General features: G+C 37.6%; 1 long non-coding RNA gene across 1 annotated transcript; it reads right to left on the reverse strand.

The window, feature by feature from the left end:
• Positions 1-12,045: 12,045 nt before the first annotated feature.
• Positions 12,046-13,802, reverse strand: LOC108514045 (uncharacterized). The gene is made up of 3 exons (XR_001881091.1): positions 13,758-13,802; positions 13,067-13,253; positions 12,046-12,192 (listed from the first exon to the last, which is right to left on the reverse strand). It is a non-coding gene; the product is annotated as an uncharacterized LOC108514045 (long non-coding RNA).
• Between the last annotated feature and the right edge of the window lie 3,154 nt (positions 13,803-16,956).

Raw genomic sequence — 16,956 nt, forward strand, 5'->3', positions numbered from 1 at the left:
ATGATACAAAAAGTGAAGGGAGAAATATTCAAGGAAATGGATAGCTTAAAGAAAAAACAATAGAAAATTCAGGGAACTTTGGATACACTTTTAGAAATGCAAAATGCTCTGGAAAGTCTCAGCAATGGAATTGAACAAGTAGAAGAAAGAAATTCAGAGCTCAAAGACAACGTCTTTGAATGAACCCAGTGGAACAAAGACAAAGAAAAAAAGAATAAGAAAAAGTGAATGAAGCCTCCAAGAAGTCTGGAGATATGTTAAATGACCAAACCTAAAAATAACCGGTGTTCCTGAGGAAGAAGAGAATTTTAAAAGCTTGGAAAACACATTTGGTGAATAATTGAGGAGAACTTTCCCAGCCTTGCTAGAGACCTAGACATCCAAATACAAGAAGCACAAAGAATACCCAGGAAATTCATCACAAAAAGATCATTGCCTAGGCATATTGTCATCAGGTTATCCAAACTTAAGATGAAGGAAAGAATCTCTAGAGCTGTGAGACAGAAGCACCAGATCACCTATAAAGGAAAACCTATCAGATTATCAGCAGATTTCTCAGCAGAAACCCTACAAGCCAGAAGGGATTGGGGGCCTCTCTTCAGCCTCCTTAAACAAAACAATTATCAACCAAGAATTTTGTATCCAGCAAAACTAAGCATCATATATGAAAAAAAGGTATGGTCTTTCTCAGACAAACAAATGCTGAGAGAATATACCATTACCAAGCCACCACTGCAAGAACTGCTGAAAGAGCTCTAAACCTTGAAAGCAATTCCTGGAAACACAACAAAACAGAATCACACAGAACCTATAAAACAAAAATACAAGTTAAAAGCAAAGCAAAACCAAAAAAAAACCCCAAAGTACACCAGCAACAAAGAGCATGGTGAATGAAATAGTGCCTCACATTTCAATACTAACACTGAATGTAAATGGTCTAAATGCTCCACTTAAAACATACAGAACCGCAGAATGGATAAGAACTCACCAACCAACCATCTGCTGCCTTCAGGAGACTCATCTAACACACAAGGACTCCCATAAACTTAAAGTAAAGGGGTGGAAAAAGGCATTTCATGGAAAAAGCAAACAGGGGTAGCTATTCTTATATAAGACAAAACAAACTTTAAAGCAACAGCAGTTAAAAGAGACAAAGAGGGACATTATATAATGGTGAAAGGCCTTGTCCAACAGGAAAATATGACAATCCTAAACATATATGCACCTAACACTGGAGCTCCCAAATTTATAAAGCAATTACTAATAGACCTAAGAAATGAGATACACAGCACCAGAATAATAGTGGGGGACTTCAGTACTCCACTGACAGCACTTAGGTCATCAAGACAGAAAGTCAACAAAGAAACAATGGATTTAAACTATACCTTGGAACAAACGGACTTAACAGATATATACAGAACATTCCATCCAACAACCACAGAAGACACATTCTATTCAACAGTGCATGGAACTTTCTCCAAGATAGAGCATATGAAAGGCCATAAAACAAGTCTCAATAAATTTAAGAAAACTGAGATTATATCAATCATGCTCTCAGACCACAGTGGAATAAAACTGGAAATCAGCTTCAAGAGGAACATTCAAAACCATGCAAATACATGGAAATTAAATAACCTGCTCCTGAATGATCACTGGGTCATAAATGAAATCAAAATGGAAATTAAAATTTTTTGAAACTGAATGACAATAATGATACAACCTATCTAAACCCCTGGGAAACAGCAAAAGTGGTGCCAAGAGAAAAATTCATAGCCCTAAATGCCTACTTCAAAAAGACTGAAAGAGCACAGACTGACACTCTAAAGTCACACCTCAAGGAACTAGAGAAACAAGAAGAAACCAAACTCAAACCCAGCAGAAGAAAGGAAATGACCAAGATCAGAGCAGAACTAAATGAAATTAAAACAAAACACCACCACCAAAAATCCCACAAAAGATAAGTGAAACAAAAAACTGGTTCTTTGAAAAGAAAGATAAAATTGACAGACCATTAGCAAGATTAACCAAGAAAGAAGAAGAGAGAAAATCCAAATAACCTCACTCAGAAAAAAAAAACCAGGAGAAATACAAAAGATCTTCAAGACTACTATGAACATGTTTACACACATAAACTGGAAAACAGAAGAGATGGACAAATTCCTGGAAAAATACAACCCTCTTAGCTTAAATCAGGAAGAATTAGATACCCTTAACAGACCAATAACAAGCAGCGAGATTGAAATGATAATTTAAAAATTACCAACAAAAAAAAGTCCAGGACCAGATGGATTCACAGCAGAATTCTACCATTCAAAAAACCAATCCTTTTGACACTATTCCACGAAATAGAGAAAGAAGGAACCTTCCCTAATTCATTCTACAAAGCCAGTATCACCCTAATACCAAAACCAGGAAAGGACATAACCAGAAAAGAAAACTACAGACCGATATCCTTGATGAACATAGATGCTAAAATCCTTAACAAAATACTACCTAACCAAATCCAACAACATATCAAAAAGATAATCCACCATGATCAAGTGGGTTTCATACCAGGGATGCAGGGATGGTTTCACAAATGCAAGTCAATAAATGTGATACTCCACATAAACAGAATTAAAAACAAAAATCACATGATCATCTCAATAGATGCAGAGAAAGCGTTCGACAGAATCTAGCACCACTTTATGATTAAAGCTCTCAGCAAAATTGGCATACAAGGGACATACTTTAATGTAATAAAAACCATCTATGATAAACCCACAGCCAATATAACACTGAATAGGGAAAAGTTGAAGGAGCGCTAAATCTTGAAACAAATCCTGGAAACACAACAAAACAGATGCCTAAGACAAAGAAGCCCATTCTCACCATTCCTCTTCAACATACTACTGGAAGTCCTAGCCAGAGCAGTCAGGTCAGAGAAAGAAATAAAGGGCATCCACATCGGTAAAGAGGAAGTCAAACTGTCCCTGCTTGCTGATGATGCAATTGTTTACCTTAAAAACCCTAAGGACTCCTCCAGAAAGCTCCTAAAACTGATCAAAGAATTCAGCAAAGTTTCTGGATACAAGATTAATGTACACAAATCAGTAGCTCTTCTATACACCAATAATGATCAAGGGGAGAATCAAATCAAGAACTCAACCACTTTTAAAATAGTAAAATGTGAAATAAAATACTTAGGAATATACTTAACCAAAGAGTCGAAAGACCTCTATAAGGGAAACTACAAAACACTGCTGAAAGAAATCATAGATGACACAAACAAATGCAAACACATCTCACACTCATGGATGGGTAGAATCAATATTGTGAAAATGACCATACTGCCAAAAGCAATTTACAAATTCAATGCAATTTGCAACAAAATGCCACTATCATTCTTCACAGAATTAGAAAAAACAATTATAAAATTCATGTGGAACCATAAAAGAGCCTGCGTAGCTAAAGCAAGACTAAGCAAAAGGAACAAGTCTGGAGGCATCACATTACCTGATTTCAAACTATATTATAAGGCCATAGTCACCAAAACAGCATGGAACTGGTATAAAAATAGACACATAGACCAATGGAACAGAATAGAGAACCCAGAAATAAACCCAAATGCTTACTGCCAACTGATCTTCAGCAAAGCAAACAAAACATAAAGTGGGGAAAGGATAACTTACCCAACAAATGAGGCTGGGGTAATTGGTAAGGCACATGTAGAAGAATGAAACTGGATCCTCATCTCTCACCTTATATAAAAATCAACTCAAGATGGATCAAAGACTTAAATCTAAGTCCCAAAACCATAAAGATTCTAGAAGACAACATTGGAAAAACCCTTCTAGACATTGGCTTAGACAAAGGCTTTATGACCAAGAACCCAAAAGCAAATGCAACAAAAACAATAGACGAACTTGATTAAACTAAAAAGCTTCTGCACAACAAAATAAATAATCAGCAGAGTTAACAGACAACTCACAGAGTGTGAGAAAATCTTGGCAAACTATACATGTAACAAAGTACTAATATCCATTACTGCCAACTGATCTTCAGCAAAGCAAACAAAAACATAAAGTGGGGAAAGGATACCCTTTTCAACAAATGGTGCTGGGATAATTGGCTAGCCACAGGTAGGAGAAAGAAACTGGATCATCATCTCTCACCTTACACAAAAATCAACTCAAGATGGATTAAGGACTTAAACCTAAGACCTGAAACTATAAAAAGTGTAGACGATAACACTGGAAAAACCCTTCTAGACATTGGCTTATGCAAGGATTTCATGACCAAGAACTCAAAAGCAAATGCAGCAAAAATAAAGATAAATGGGACCTAATTAAACTAAAGAGCTTTTGCACAGCAAAAGGAACAGTCAGCAGAGTAAACAGACAACCCACAGTGGGAGAAAATCTTCACAAATCTATGCATCTGACAAAGAGCTAATATTCAGAATCTGCAATGAACTCAAACAAGTCAGTAAGAAAAAAAACCAAACAATCCCATCAAAAAGTGGGCTAAGGACATGAATAGACAATTGTCAAAAGAAGATATACAAATGGCCAACAAACATATGAAAAAATGCTCAACATCACCAGTGATCAGGGAAACACAAATCAAAATCACAATGCAATACCACCTACTCCTGCAAGAGTGGCCATAATAAAAAAATCAAAAAACAGTAGATGTTGGCATGGATGCGGTGAACAGGGAACACTTCTACACTGCTGGTAGAAATGCAAACGAGTACAACCACTATGGAAAACAGTATGGAGATTACTTTAAAAAACTAAAAGTAGAACTACCATTTGATCCAGCAATCCCACTACTGGGTATCTACCGAGAAGAAAAGAAGTCATTATTTGAAAAGGATACTTGCACTGTCACATGTTGATAGCAGCACAATTCACAATTGCAAAATTGTGGAACTAACCCAAAGGCCCATCAATCCACGAGTGGATAAAGAAACTGTGGTGTGTGTGTGTGTGTGTCTGTCTGTCTCTGTGTGTGTGTGTATGTGTGTGTGTGTGTGTGTGTGTGTGTGTATATATATATATATATATATATATATATATATAATGATGGAATACTATGCAGCCATAAAACGAATGAATTAACAGCATCTGCAGTGACCTGGATGAGATTGGAGACTATTATTCTAAGTGAAGTAACTCAGGAATGGAAAACCAAACATCATATGTTCTCACTGTTATGTGGGATCTAAGCTATTAGGACACAAAGGCATGAGAATGATACAACAGACTTTGAGGATGTAGGGGGAACAGTGGGAGGGTGGTGAGGGATAAAAGACTATGAATATGGTGCAGTGTATACTGCTCTAGTGATGGGTGCACCAAAATCTCATGAATCACTGAAGAACTTATGTAACCAAATACCACCTGTACCCCAGTAACTTATGGAAAAAAATACAAAAACTAAAATAAAATAGAGAAACAAAAAAGAAAATTCCAACCGGGTGCAGTAGAAATAGCACTTTGGGAGGATCACTAAAAACAAACAAACAAACAAAAAACCAACCAACAAAACCCTGCAATTACTTTTGCACCAACCTTGAGCAATATCTGTGTGCAAAAACCTGTTCCATTCTTAGGAGAAGAGAAGAGAGGAAGCTGGCTCCCAAGAAGTATAGTGCTTATGGTTATAAAAATTGTGATTTGCTTCTTTTTTTCTTGACATAAAAAGATCAACTTAAGCTCCAAAGTGATTATTCAGAGCCAGTAGTTTAGAACACCTGACTTGCAGTACCATTTCCCTTAACAATACCAAAAAGTGACCGTAAGAGAAAACAAATCAGAAAATGAGGTTTTTTCTTTGACACACTCATATTAGACATGATGGCATATAGTATATTACAGTTTATAAAGTGTTTCATGTGCATTTTATATTTTATTTTGCAACAAGTATGGATGCCCAGTTTTACAGATGTGGAAACAGTTTAAAAAGTTCAAGTGATTTGCCTAAAGGTAGACAGCTCATGAATGCAGAGCAGGGATACAAAGACACGAATTTACAATTTCTGAAACAAGGTCTGGCATTCTTACTCCTTTTTTTTTTTTTTTTTTTCACAGCTGCCTCACTTACGTAAAGAAAGTGTTAAGTGAGTATCACTGGGAAACCTGTAGATTTTTAACTAGGGAACACTTAAAATGGAAATAGCCTAGTAGAAATGAGGCTAATTTTCCCTCTTTGAGGAGGCAGGGAGTTCACTTAGGAAAAGCTGCACTATTAGCCAGGAAGAGCGTAATCTAGAAGGGAGAGGTCCTTTCTGTTCCTACCTCCCCTATGCTGAAGCAGAGAGGCAACTGGAGGAGATGGTATTTTTTGCCAGCCGCTGGCACACATTGTTAATCACATTTTGTTCTTGTTGTGTTTTTGCAGTGTAGGTCCAGGGTAGGAAGTGAGACAGGGGCGTTGAGCTTCTCTGTCCTTACTAAGCTTTCTGATAGAAGCTGCTGGAAAATTGCAAAAGGAGATGTAACATGTTCAAGTTGTCTTCTATTTTAAAAAATATTTTTGTGTAATTTCAGATGTACAGAAAAGTCACACAAATAGTATGCAGAACTCCAGTATATATTTAACCCAGATGTTTACTACATTTTCTTTTCCTTTACCCTCTTCCTCTATACATGTACAGATGCACATATACATGCACACACACATCCCCCTGCAGATATTTTCTGAACTTTATGAGAGTAAATTACCGACATAGTGGACTTTTAAATTTGTAAATATTTGATATAGTTTGGATATTTGTTCCCTCCAAATCTCATGTTGAAATGTGATTCCCAGTGTTGGTGGTGGGGCCTGGTGGGAGGAGTTGTGGTAGTCTGGTAGGATCCCTCATGAATGGTTTTGTGCCCTCCCCCGGTAATGAGTGAGTTCTCACTCTATTAGTTTATGCCAGAGCTGGTTGTTTTAAAAAGCCCAGCACCTCCTCCTCTCTCTCTTTTGCTCCGTCCAGCATGTGTAAAAGCTTCCTGAGGTCCTGACCAGAAGCAGATGCTGGCACCATGCTTCTTGTACAGTCTACAGAACCGTAAGCCAAAATAAACCTCTTTTCTTTAGAAAGTACCCAGCCTCAGGTATTTATAGCCATCCAAAACTGGCTACTGCAATACTTGACTACATGTTTCCTAAAATCAGGATATTCTCTTACGTAATCATAGTGCAAATATTAAAAAACAGGAAATTAATATTGTAGATTGTTTCTCCATTTGGGCTTGTCTGATGTTTGCTCGTGTTGATATTCAGATAATGAATTTGGGGCAAAACAAGTGCAGAGGTGATACTGTGTCATTTTTAGGGGACTCTATCCAGAGACATAATGATTTTGCTTTGTCCTATTACTAGTGCTGGTAGCTCTGATTTCCTCATGTCTGCCAGGTTTCTCCATGGTTAGGTTACTATTTTTTCCTTTCTATTTAATTAGTATCTGTTGGGGGAGCTAATTTGAAATTATGTAAACATCTCACTGTTCCTCAAGCTTTTACTTTGATTTTAACATGTTAAGCGATACTTTCCTGAATTAATTTTTTATATGGTGGTTTCTTAATAGTGATTTTCTCAATATTTTATTTCTTCTATATTTATTGGTTGGTTTGCTACTATAAAAAATAGGTTTTTTCATTTTTTTAAAAGATATTTTTATCACCATGAACTCAGATTCCTATTTTACTCAATGGGTTATAGTTTTTTATTGTCATTATTTGTTTTGGTGGTTAAATAAAATGAAACCAGGATGATAATTCTGAGGTCTGTTCAGCATCAGTTTCTTTAAGCTAGCTTTGACATGTTCCCATCATTCTTTGAGTATTTCCTTACTTTCTGTGACAGGTTGATCCAGGCTCATTTTGCATTTTTCCAGCTCCAGCCTTAGAATCAGCCATTTCCCAAAGAAGGATCCCTGGTTTATTTTTATACATAGGATTTAGAAACCAAGAGCTAAGCATTAGGTGTGCTTATTGCTATAAGGGTATTATTAATTGTAGATTCTCTCAGTGAAAAGAGATAAGACATAGATATATGTGAGTTTATATATGTAGTATGTATATAAGCACTGTGAATTCCTACTGATTTCTCCATTTCCCATTAAATGCCACAGTTTTCCCTTTTCAATATTTATAATGGCCTTCTCCAATAGTGAGAAATAAGATGCCCAATGTCCACAATCCATTTGCTTATTTTCACAGTTCTAGAATACACAGTAATGCCAGAATTGCTTACCCATACCTCTGTGGAAAAGGAACTTATGCCCAGAGCTCAATATTTGTTCGTTCCTATTTTTCTTTAGCCTGAAGACGTACAGTCCAAATAATATATTTGGAAGTAATTTGCATTAGTTTTTTTTCCTCTTCAGTACACTTATGTTATTCATTTAAAATATATTTCAGTTTATTCTTTTCTGTATATATTCCATGTGGGTTTTTATCTTAATCTCAGAGCCGGAAGTGTTCAAAGAGGTAAACTCAGAGACATGTCGCTGTGCCACTTAGTGCTTTCATCCTTTTCCATCCTCCAATCTTTTCCACTCAGTGCCTTCTGCCCCCTTACCCCAGTAAGTTCCAGTTATTAGTTCCTTATTTCTTTCCTATGTTTCTTTTTTGAACAAAGGAGAAGATACAAGGATATTTTCTTATGTACTATTGAACCACTCCCTTTTAAAAAATTTTAGTTTAATGTTTATTGACAAATATAATTGTATGTATTCACAGGGTACATAGTGATGTTTCAATACATGTAATACATAGAGATCAGATTAGAGTAATTAGCATATCCATCATCTCAAACATTTATCATTTCTTTGTTTCAGGAACATTCAGTAATAACCTCCCTCTGGCTATTTGAAAAAATGTGTTATTGTTAACTGAAATCATCCTACAGTGTGAACCACTCTGCTTTATCATTTGTTTCTAATATTTTGCAGTGAAAAATAATGCTGACCCTTTGCAAATATATTTTCATATTATTGGAGGTATATCTTTAAGGTAATTTCTACAAGTAGGACTCTAAGTTCAAAAGACAAGCAGGTATGTTGTTTTTCTAGATGTTACCTAATTCGCCTTCATAAGGGTTGAATCAGTTTGCATCACTTCAGCAATATGTAAGAGTTCTGGCTTTCCCACAGCTTTGCCAACAGAGTATGTTATTATACTTTAAATAACTCTACTTATGACATATTGATATAGTTTTAATCTGCATTTCTTTTATTATGAGTATGACTGAACATCTTTTCATTTACTTCAGCTATTTGTGACATCATATATTGTTTCTGTGAATTATCTGTTCATATCCTTTATTCATTTATATATATATATATTTATTTCTCCTTATTCTTTAAGAGTTCTTTAAAAATGAGGGATACTATTATCCCTTTATCTAGGAGACATGTTGCAAATACTCTCTTTAAGTTGGTCAATTGTCTGCTGTCTGCTTAACTTATACAAAGAAATAGTAATCTTAGCAAGTAAAGAATAAACATTCCCTTTCTATTTTGTTTAAACTATTTGTATGCTTACTAATCATTTTTACCCCATATACTATAAAGGTAAACTTCAACAGAGATTTGAATTGATAACATTTTATAGAGAGGCATACAGCACTGCCTGTTCATTTGTTCTGGTTTGAATTCTAAAAGTGAAGAAAATGTCAATAATAAAAGCACAAATACACTAAATGTCTCAACATTAAAAGGCTTGCTTCTTCTTTTCCCCTTTTCCCTTAAATTTTTTTTTTTTCTGGGGGGGGGACAGAGTTTCACTCTTGTTGCCCAGGCTGGGTGGAGTGCCAAGGCCCTGTCTTGGCTCACTGCAACCTCTACCTCCCGGTTTAAGCGATTCTCTTGCCTCAGCCTCCGGAGTAGCTGGGATTATAGGCAACTGCCACCACGCCCAGCTAATTTTTATATTTTTAGTAGAGACGAGGTTTCACCATGTCCGTCAGGCTCATCGTGAACTCCTGACCTCAGGCAATCCACTCGACTTGGCCTCCCAAAGTGCTGGGATTACAGGCATGAGCCACCGCGTCTGGCCCTTTCCCCTATTTTATTGCTTTCTACCCTTAGTATCAATTCTCTTTAGACCAAGAACACTCCGTATAAATGTTTATCTTTAACTAACACATACAGGTTTGCTGCTCTTTGAAAATTTATTCACCACTCTCTTCTTTTTTGAAATGTTACATATTTGTCTTCTTTCTCATTAGTTTCTTGTCAATATCCAATATTTTGTTTGGTGTCTAGTATCCCTGGAGGTATAAGCAACGCCTTTCCCTGTGCGTTTGCTCTGTCAGTCCCTTTGGTACCATGTTTAAAACACTCTTCTTTTTTAGGATGATCACTTCTCAGTTGGTTAGTGAAATGACACTAGGGGCATGAAACCATGTGGCATTAAGCAAAGTGTGTAAGCATTGGGAAATCTAGAAACAAGCTTTGGAAGTCTGAGAGTCATTAAAAGGCCTCCGTAATTGGCAGGGGTTGGAGGTGGGAGAGTGCTGGACAGGAAGTGCAGTGTGGGGTAAACAGGCTCTACTCCTTTGGAAGTGGAGCACTTTCTGTTTCTTTTCTTTCTTCTTCTTTTTTTTTTAATGCTTAGATTAAGGTAGCTTTGAGAGGAATTAGGAGCAGTTTCCTGAGTGCTTTCCATGTCCCCCTTTTCATTACCAGCCCGTTATATACACATCTGCCCACACAACACAGTAAATCCAGGAGCAGGGATCCTCAGAAGCACATTCTGAAATTACTGGAGAAGGAAAAGAGAAGCTAAAGCCTGGAGGGCAGTAGAACCACAGAATGCAAACACATCCATTCTGCTGTTAACTGTTTTACTAGGGAATGCTGGTTACAGACAGTGACATAAGAGAGTAAAGGTTTTGGAAACACCACTGCAGAAAGCGGTAGAAAGAGTAATAAGAGAATAATAGTTAAAAACAAAGTGTAAATTTCCAGTGCCCACATGGGTTTGGAAATGCTTACAAGTGGTGTCATGCAGAGCAAATTTTATGGGTTGTCTCTGTTCACTCCAATCCTCCTGCATATTTACTTTTGGAGATGATATAAACAGAAATCAATAATACATAGGTTGATTAAAAGGCTATTATCTAAAGAGTATTATAAGTATTGCTGTACAGCCATGTTTTACTCTTTCTTTTCTTTTTTATTGGCAATTCAAAATTCAGTATCTATGATTTGTGAGGAAACATAAAAAAGTAAGTCATGGAGACCCTGTGACAATACTGGTTCCCTTAACTTACATTCCTGAGTTCTTCTTACTAGATGTGTTTTTCTTTACATGGGATAGGGAAAAATAATAGCTCAATGATTCTGAAGGATTCAACTTTTGAATAAAAGCCATAGACACAGAACCAAATTGAGGTAATAATAATAATAAAAAAAAAAGCAAAACATTTTGTATGTAAGTAAAAACCTTATTTGTACCCTTACTTTATAATAATCTCCTCTCCATTTTATTCTTGACCCCCACATTTTTATGCTAAACTTTATCTGTTGTAGTGCAGGGTCACATGATTTTTCAAGGCTTTTAATGTTTTCACATAATAGAAATTCAGTTCACACCAAGTTAGCCCCTCATATGCCGAAGACTGCAGTAGGTGTTGTGGAGCATGCAAAGAAAAGCTCAACATGGTCTCAACTCTGACAATGTAATCCTTTAGTGTAGGGATAGCAATCTAGAAATTTGGGAAATGGGCAAACCTAGCAAAGCAGAAAAAACTCTGGGGAGGTCGTCATGACTCCCTCAGGTTCAGAATTGAAGTCCCCGTAGAGCAGTGCTCTCAGCTCCTTCCAAGGCCCGCTTAGCCTGGAACACTCCCGACGCTGACAGCAATCAAAGATGATACACAGCTGTCTTATTGCCTGCAAAGAGAAGCAGAAGAGAGGAGACGAAGTTTTATTGATAAAACAGAAAGCAGGGTCAAATCACCTAGGTTTGCTGTTTGCAGAACTAGAATATTGAAAGCAAATCGGATACAGCTCTGCAAATATAAAGCATCTTTATACATAAAGATGTTGAGAAGCAGTCATGATATAGCCTATATAATGAACTTATTTTAGAACAAAGGGCAAAATAAGCAGATTATTTTTCACACAATGGGATGCACAGATGTCATCTACCTGTGCACTGACTGATCTTCTGTTTCTTATTCGTCTCTTCCTGTAGCACACAAACTCTTTGTGAACAAAATTATGAACAGTTATGTGCACACATAAGAGTTCTTCAACAGATAGGTCAGGGGTAAAATGATAGCAGGAGATTTGGGGATAGATAGCATCATCTTTTTTCCTCTAATTACAGGAGGAGTAAATACATGAAAGAAAATGTACTAAGTGCAGCTAAGAAAAATCACAAAATAAAAATTATTCACAAAATCCAACACTCTGATCATCTGTTATATCTTACTAAGTCTGTCCTCCTAAATATGTGTAGATAATATAAATGTGCATATCAACAAAACCATTGGAACATTTATTTAATAATGTGTCTGTCTTCTGTGCATCTCTTCATTATTTCTCTCTTCATGATATTTATTCGATTACATTGATGTATCATACTTCAGTATGTTATTGTTGAAAATTATATTTTTGTTGTTTTTCAATATTACTTTTATAATGATATCTTTTTTTTTTTTTTTTTGAGACGGAGTCTCCCTCTGCCGCCCAGGCTGGAGCACAGTGGCCTGATCTCAGCTCACTGCAAGCTCCGCCTCCCGGGTTCACGCCATTCTCCTGCCTCAGCCTCCCGAGTAGCTGGGACTGTAGGTGTCGCCACCACGCCCGGCTAGTTTTTTGTATTTTTTAGTAGAGACGGGGTTTCACCGTCTTAGCCAGGATGGTCTTGATCTCCTGACCTCGTGATCCGCCCGTCTCGGCCTCTCAAAGTGCTGGGATTACAGGCTTGAGCCACCGCGCCCGGCCTACTTTTATAATAATATCTACCCTTCATTGGATGTTTATAATCTCTCCTGGACTTCATTAAGCAACATTTACTGGACAGTTTCAACCCACTGGTTCTCATCATGGGATTAATTTTTTCTGCAGTCATACCTCCCAGGCTTGCTATTTTGGATCTTGGTTCTTTGTTACACAGCAATTTCATAATGACGTACAAAGAAAATTCCATAGTGTTCCCATCATTTTCAATTATTAGCCATTTACCTAGCTTAAAACTCAAACTCGAGTACAGGACCATTCTTCCCAGAGTCCTGCAGAGACTTCTTCATCACAGAGTTCCCTGATGTGGAGAAGCACAAGATTGAACCTCACTGAGCAATTTCCTGCCTCCTTATCTCCCACCTCCCACCTCCTATGTCCTTTGCTTACAGGACAGCACTCTGCAGGAGGGCCCTAGCAAAATGGCGGCTCAACCCTGGCTATCTCTAGCAGTGTTTCTTGCCATACAGAAACTCAGGAATTTCCGCCCCACAGAATGAGGAGGATGCAGCTTGCCTCTGCATTATGCTCCCTCTATGTCTACTCTATTACTTCTCACCAATTTGCTCTTTTTTGTTTCAGGTAGCCACAAATTGATCAAAAAGCTACTTAAAATGCCAACTTTTCCTTCTTGCAGAGATCTTTAATCTTTTCAAGTGATTCACCTGATACTCTACCTACCTAGCCCCTCTTCACACTTAGTTAAATCATGCCCCTTGGGAGAAAAAAACCCATAGTCATGTCTCTCCCAACCTAAAGGAGCTGACAACTCATCAATCTGAAGATTTCCTTCTCTTTTCCTCACCTGTCTTTTGCTTGTTTGCTTGTATGAGCTAAAGTTTATACAGATGGTCTAAGTGAGTGTTAATCAAAACTTAATGTACCTGAGTCACCCAGGAACTTTTTAAAGTGAAGATTCTAACTCCATAACTGTGAGGTGGGGCCTGAGATTCCTATTAGGTTCCCAGGTGATGCTTATGCTGCTGGTTTATGGACCACATGTAGATTAGCAAGGGTCCAGTGATCATGGTTGATTGTGGTAAGACTATTCCCCCTCACCCCCTTTTTCTTTTTTTCTCTTTTTTTTTTTTTTTTTTTTGAGACGGAGTCTCGCCCTGTCACCCAGGCTGGAATGCAGTGGTGCGATCTTGGCTTACTGCAACCTCCACCTCCCAGGTTGAAGCAATTCTCCTGCCTCAGCCTCCTGAGTAGCTGGGATTACAGACATACGCCACCATGCCCAACTAATTTTTTGTATTTTTAGTAGAGATAGGGTTTTACCATGCTGGCCAGGCTGGTCTTGAACTCCGGACCTCGTGATCCGCCAGCCCTGGCCTCCCAAAGTGCTGGGATTATAGGCTTGAGCCACCGTGCCCAGCCTTTTCCCCCTTTTTAGAAGGCCCTAGAGGGCACTGTGGCCCCAATGGCTGGCTGCTGCCCTGTAAATATGGGGTTCTAAATCATGTTCCCTGAACTTAAGCTCCATTGTTGATTTCAGGTAAGCACAAAAAGTTTCCTTCAGTATATTTTGTCACATGTATTATCTTACTTCATTTTCACATAACATTAGTATTATCTCTGTTTTACTGATGAAGAAATTGAGGCTTCAAGAAGTTAAATTGCTCATCCGAGATTACATAATTACACATACACAAACCAAGAAAAAATCCCATTCCGTTCAGTCTCTCTTCAACCCTTTCCTCCAGTGATTCTTGCTACTGTGATAGTATCTTGCACCCTAGGGCAATTTTCACAAAAATTGCAATGAAATTGTTTGCTGTAATAACAATCAGAACTGAAGTTTATTAAGCATTACTATTAATAAATGCCAGGCCCAGTATTGATAACTTTTTCCCGCATTATTTTGTTAATTTTCACATCTGCTCAAAGAGATGGTTTAACTTTGGAGACGTTAAGAAAGAAGTTAGGATTGATAGCTTCACTCCAAAACCCAAGATGTGAAATGTAACATGATGTTGTGGTATATATGGCTATAGCAGTATCTTTTTGGTTTTAATCCCAGAAAAAGAGGTAATTCCAGTGAGCTACAGAAAGAAGTAAAGATAGATAGATGGATGTTTGTAAGATGATTTTGTAAGTTGTAATACAAGAAGCTTACCACTAAATTATTTGGAGGTTTCTACAAACTTCCAATGCACACTTACTGAGATGTGATGATAACTTGTTAGATCTGAACTGAATTGTTACATGGACTTAAGTGTTTGTCATTTCGTGAGCTGATGTTCCTGCAAGTTTACATGTCTGGGTCTCATGCTGATTTGTAGTATGAGTTGGAGTTGGTCACCTATAAAATTCTGGGGTTTCATTTGTAAATTCTAGAAAATTACTATAGAATTGAAGACCTGGATGTTCCAATGGCCTAGGAATATGAGGTGCAGAGGATCTAAGTGACTGTTCCAGGGTGACCATGAGCTAGTTGTAGGCTTAAACTCGAATCCAGGTCTCCTGCAATGCACTCCAGGCCTTATTCAGTCAGGCTGTATCTCATTTCCTTTTGCACAAACCTTTGGGGAAATGTGCTGGTTCTGAATCTGGTCTCTATAACCTGTTAATGTCCCTCAAGGGAATAGGAATGTTAGGTATCTATACTGCAGCGTGCACGAGCAACACTAGCTTTTGCTCTCTGAGCCCAGATCTTTGCCAATATGTGATTTCTCTGAAGACATCAGGAGACCTAGCACAGGGCATAGCCAGTCCTGGAAATGTGAGCCCGTTCTGCTGTGTATCTATATGCCTGTGACCCGGCATCCTTTTGCCTTTAATGAGATTTTGCAGTGACAGGATTGGAACAGATTGCTGGCATTATGGCAGCCAGGATATTGTCAGGAGGAACTTGGCAGTGCTCGTAGGTGTTATGATGCTGGCTCTTTGCTCAAGGGCAAGAATATTAAAGGGAAAATTAGAGATAAAACAGAAAGTGAGAGGTAATGTCAGAAAAGTTCAGAAGATGAAACCAGTAGCGGTAAATATATAGAAAATGATTTGAGGTTTACACACTTTTGAGTCCTTGGTGAGTGAAGACAGAGCCAAGAATTGCTTCAGTGATATTCCTTCATAAATCTGCATAATAATCTCTCGGCGGGGCTTTGGTGAAATTACAAGTATTCATTTACTAAATTGGGTTCAGTGTCTGTATCACGCATGCCATATGAATATTCAGTGCAGTGAATGCTTCCCAAGCTATGTTGAAGTTAACACATAAGCTGAATATAACTCAAGTGGAACTCAAAATTGCACGCTTACTTTAACTTAACAGAGGTCCTAGTGTCTTGAAGAATTGGACCCACCCCCAGCCCCAATATGTCAATTAATACTCATTCTAATAAAACCAAATGTAAAGTGCTTTCAGTATTTGTATCTGATTTTTGGCATTAAGTAGTTTTCTTTATAACAGAGGATTAGGATAATAATACACAGGGCTCTGAATGGTTCCTTAGAACACAGTGGCAGCTGCCAAGCAGATTCAAGAAGAATGTTTAATTACAATACTCAGTAATAACAACAAAGAAAAAGTTCAATGAGAAGAAACAACTCTACTATGAGACAAAGGTCTGTGTTGAGTGAAAGAGGAACAGTGGACCACAGACATTTGTTGTAGCTGGAGTTGCCTTGGCAGCCGATGGACATTTCACCTTAAAACTTGAGCATTTGTCTTCTCAAAGCAACTCAGTTGGCTTTCTAGGGTAAGCATACAGAATCATTTCTATTTCCAAAAAATGCATTTTTCCACAAACTAAAATTAATAATTCTTAGAGAAGAGTGATCACTGCCAGTTCTGTATAGCAAAGGAGCACTTAACTAGGAGTCAGGCAGCTTTAGTTCTCATGCAGAACTCTGTAACAAACCAACTGTTTAAATCTCAAACAGCTGGTTAGTTTATCTGAGCCTCTCTTCACTATGAACTTTTCCATGATATTCTGATTATACATATATATTTTGATATAAAAATATTCCTTTGGAAAAATTCTTGGTCATCATATTTT

Source organism: Rhinopithecus bieti, unplaced genomic scaffold (genome assembly GCF_001698545.2).
Source record: "Rhinopithecus bieti isolate Rb0 unplaced genomic scaffold, ASM169854v2 scaffold_32105, whole genome shotgun sequence".
NCBI classification, from domain to species: domain Eukaryota; kingdom Metazoa; phylum Chordata; class Mammalia; order Primates; family Cercopithecidae; genus Rhinopithecus; species Rhinopithecus bieti.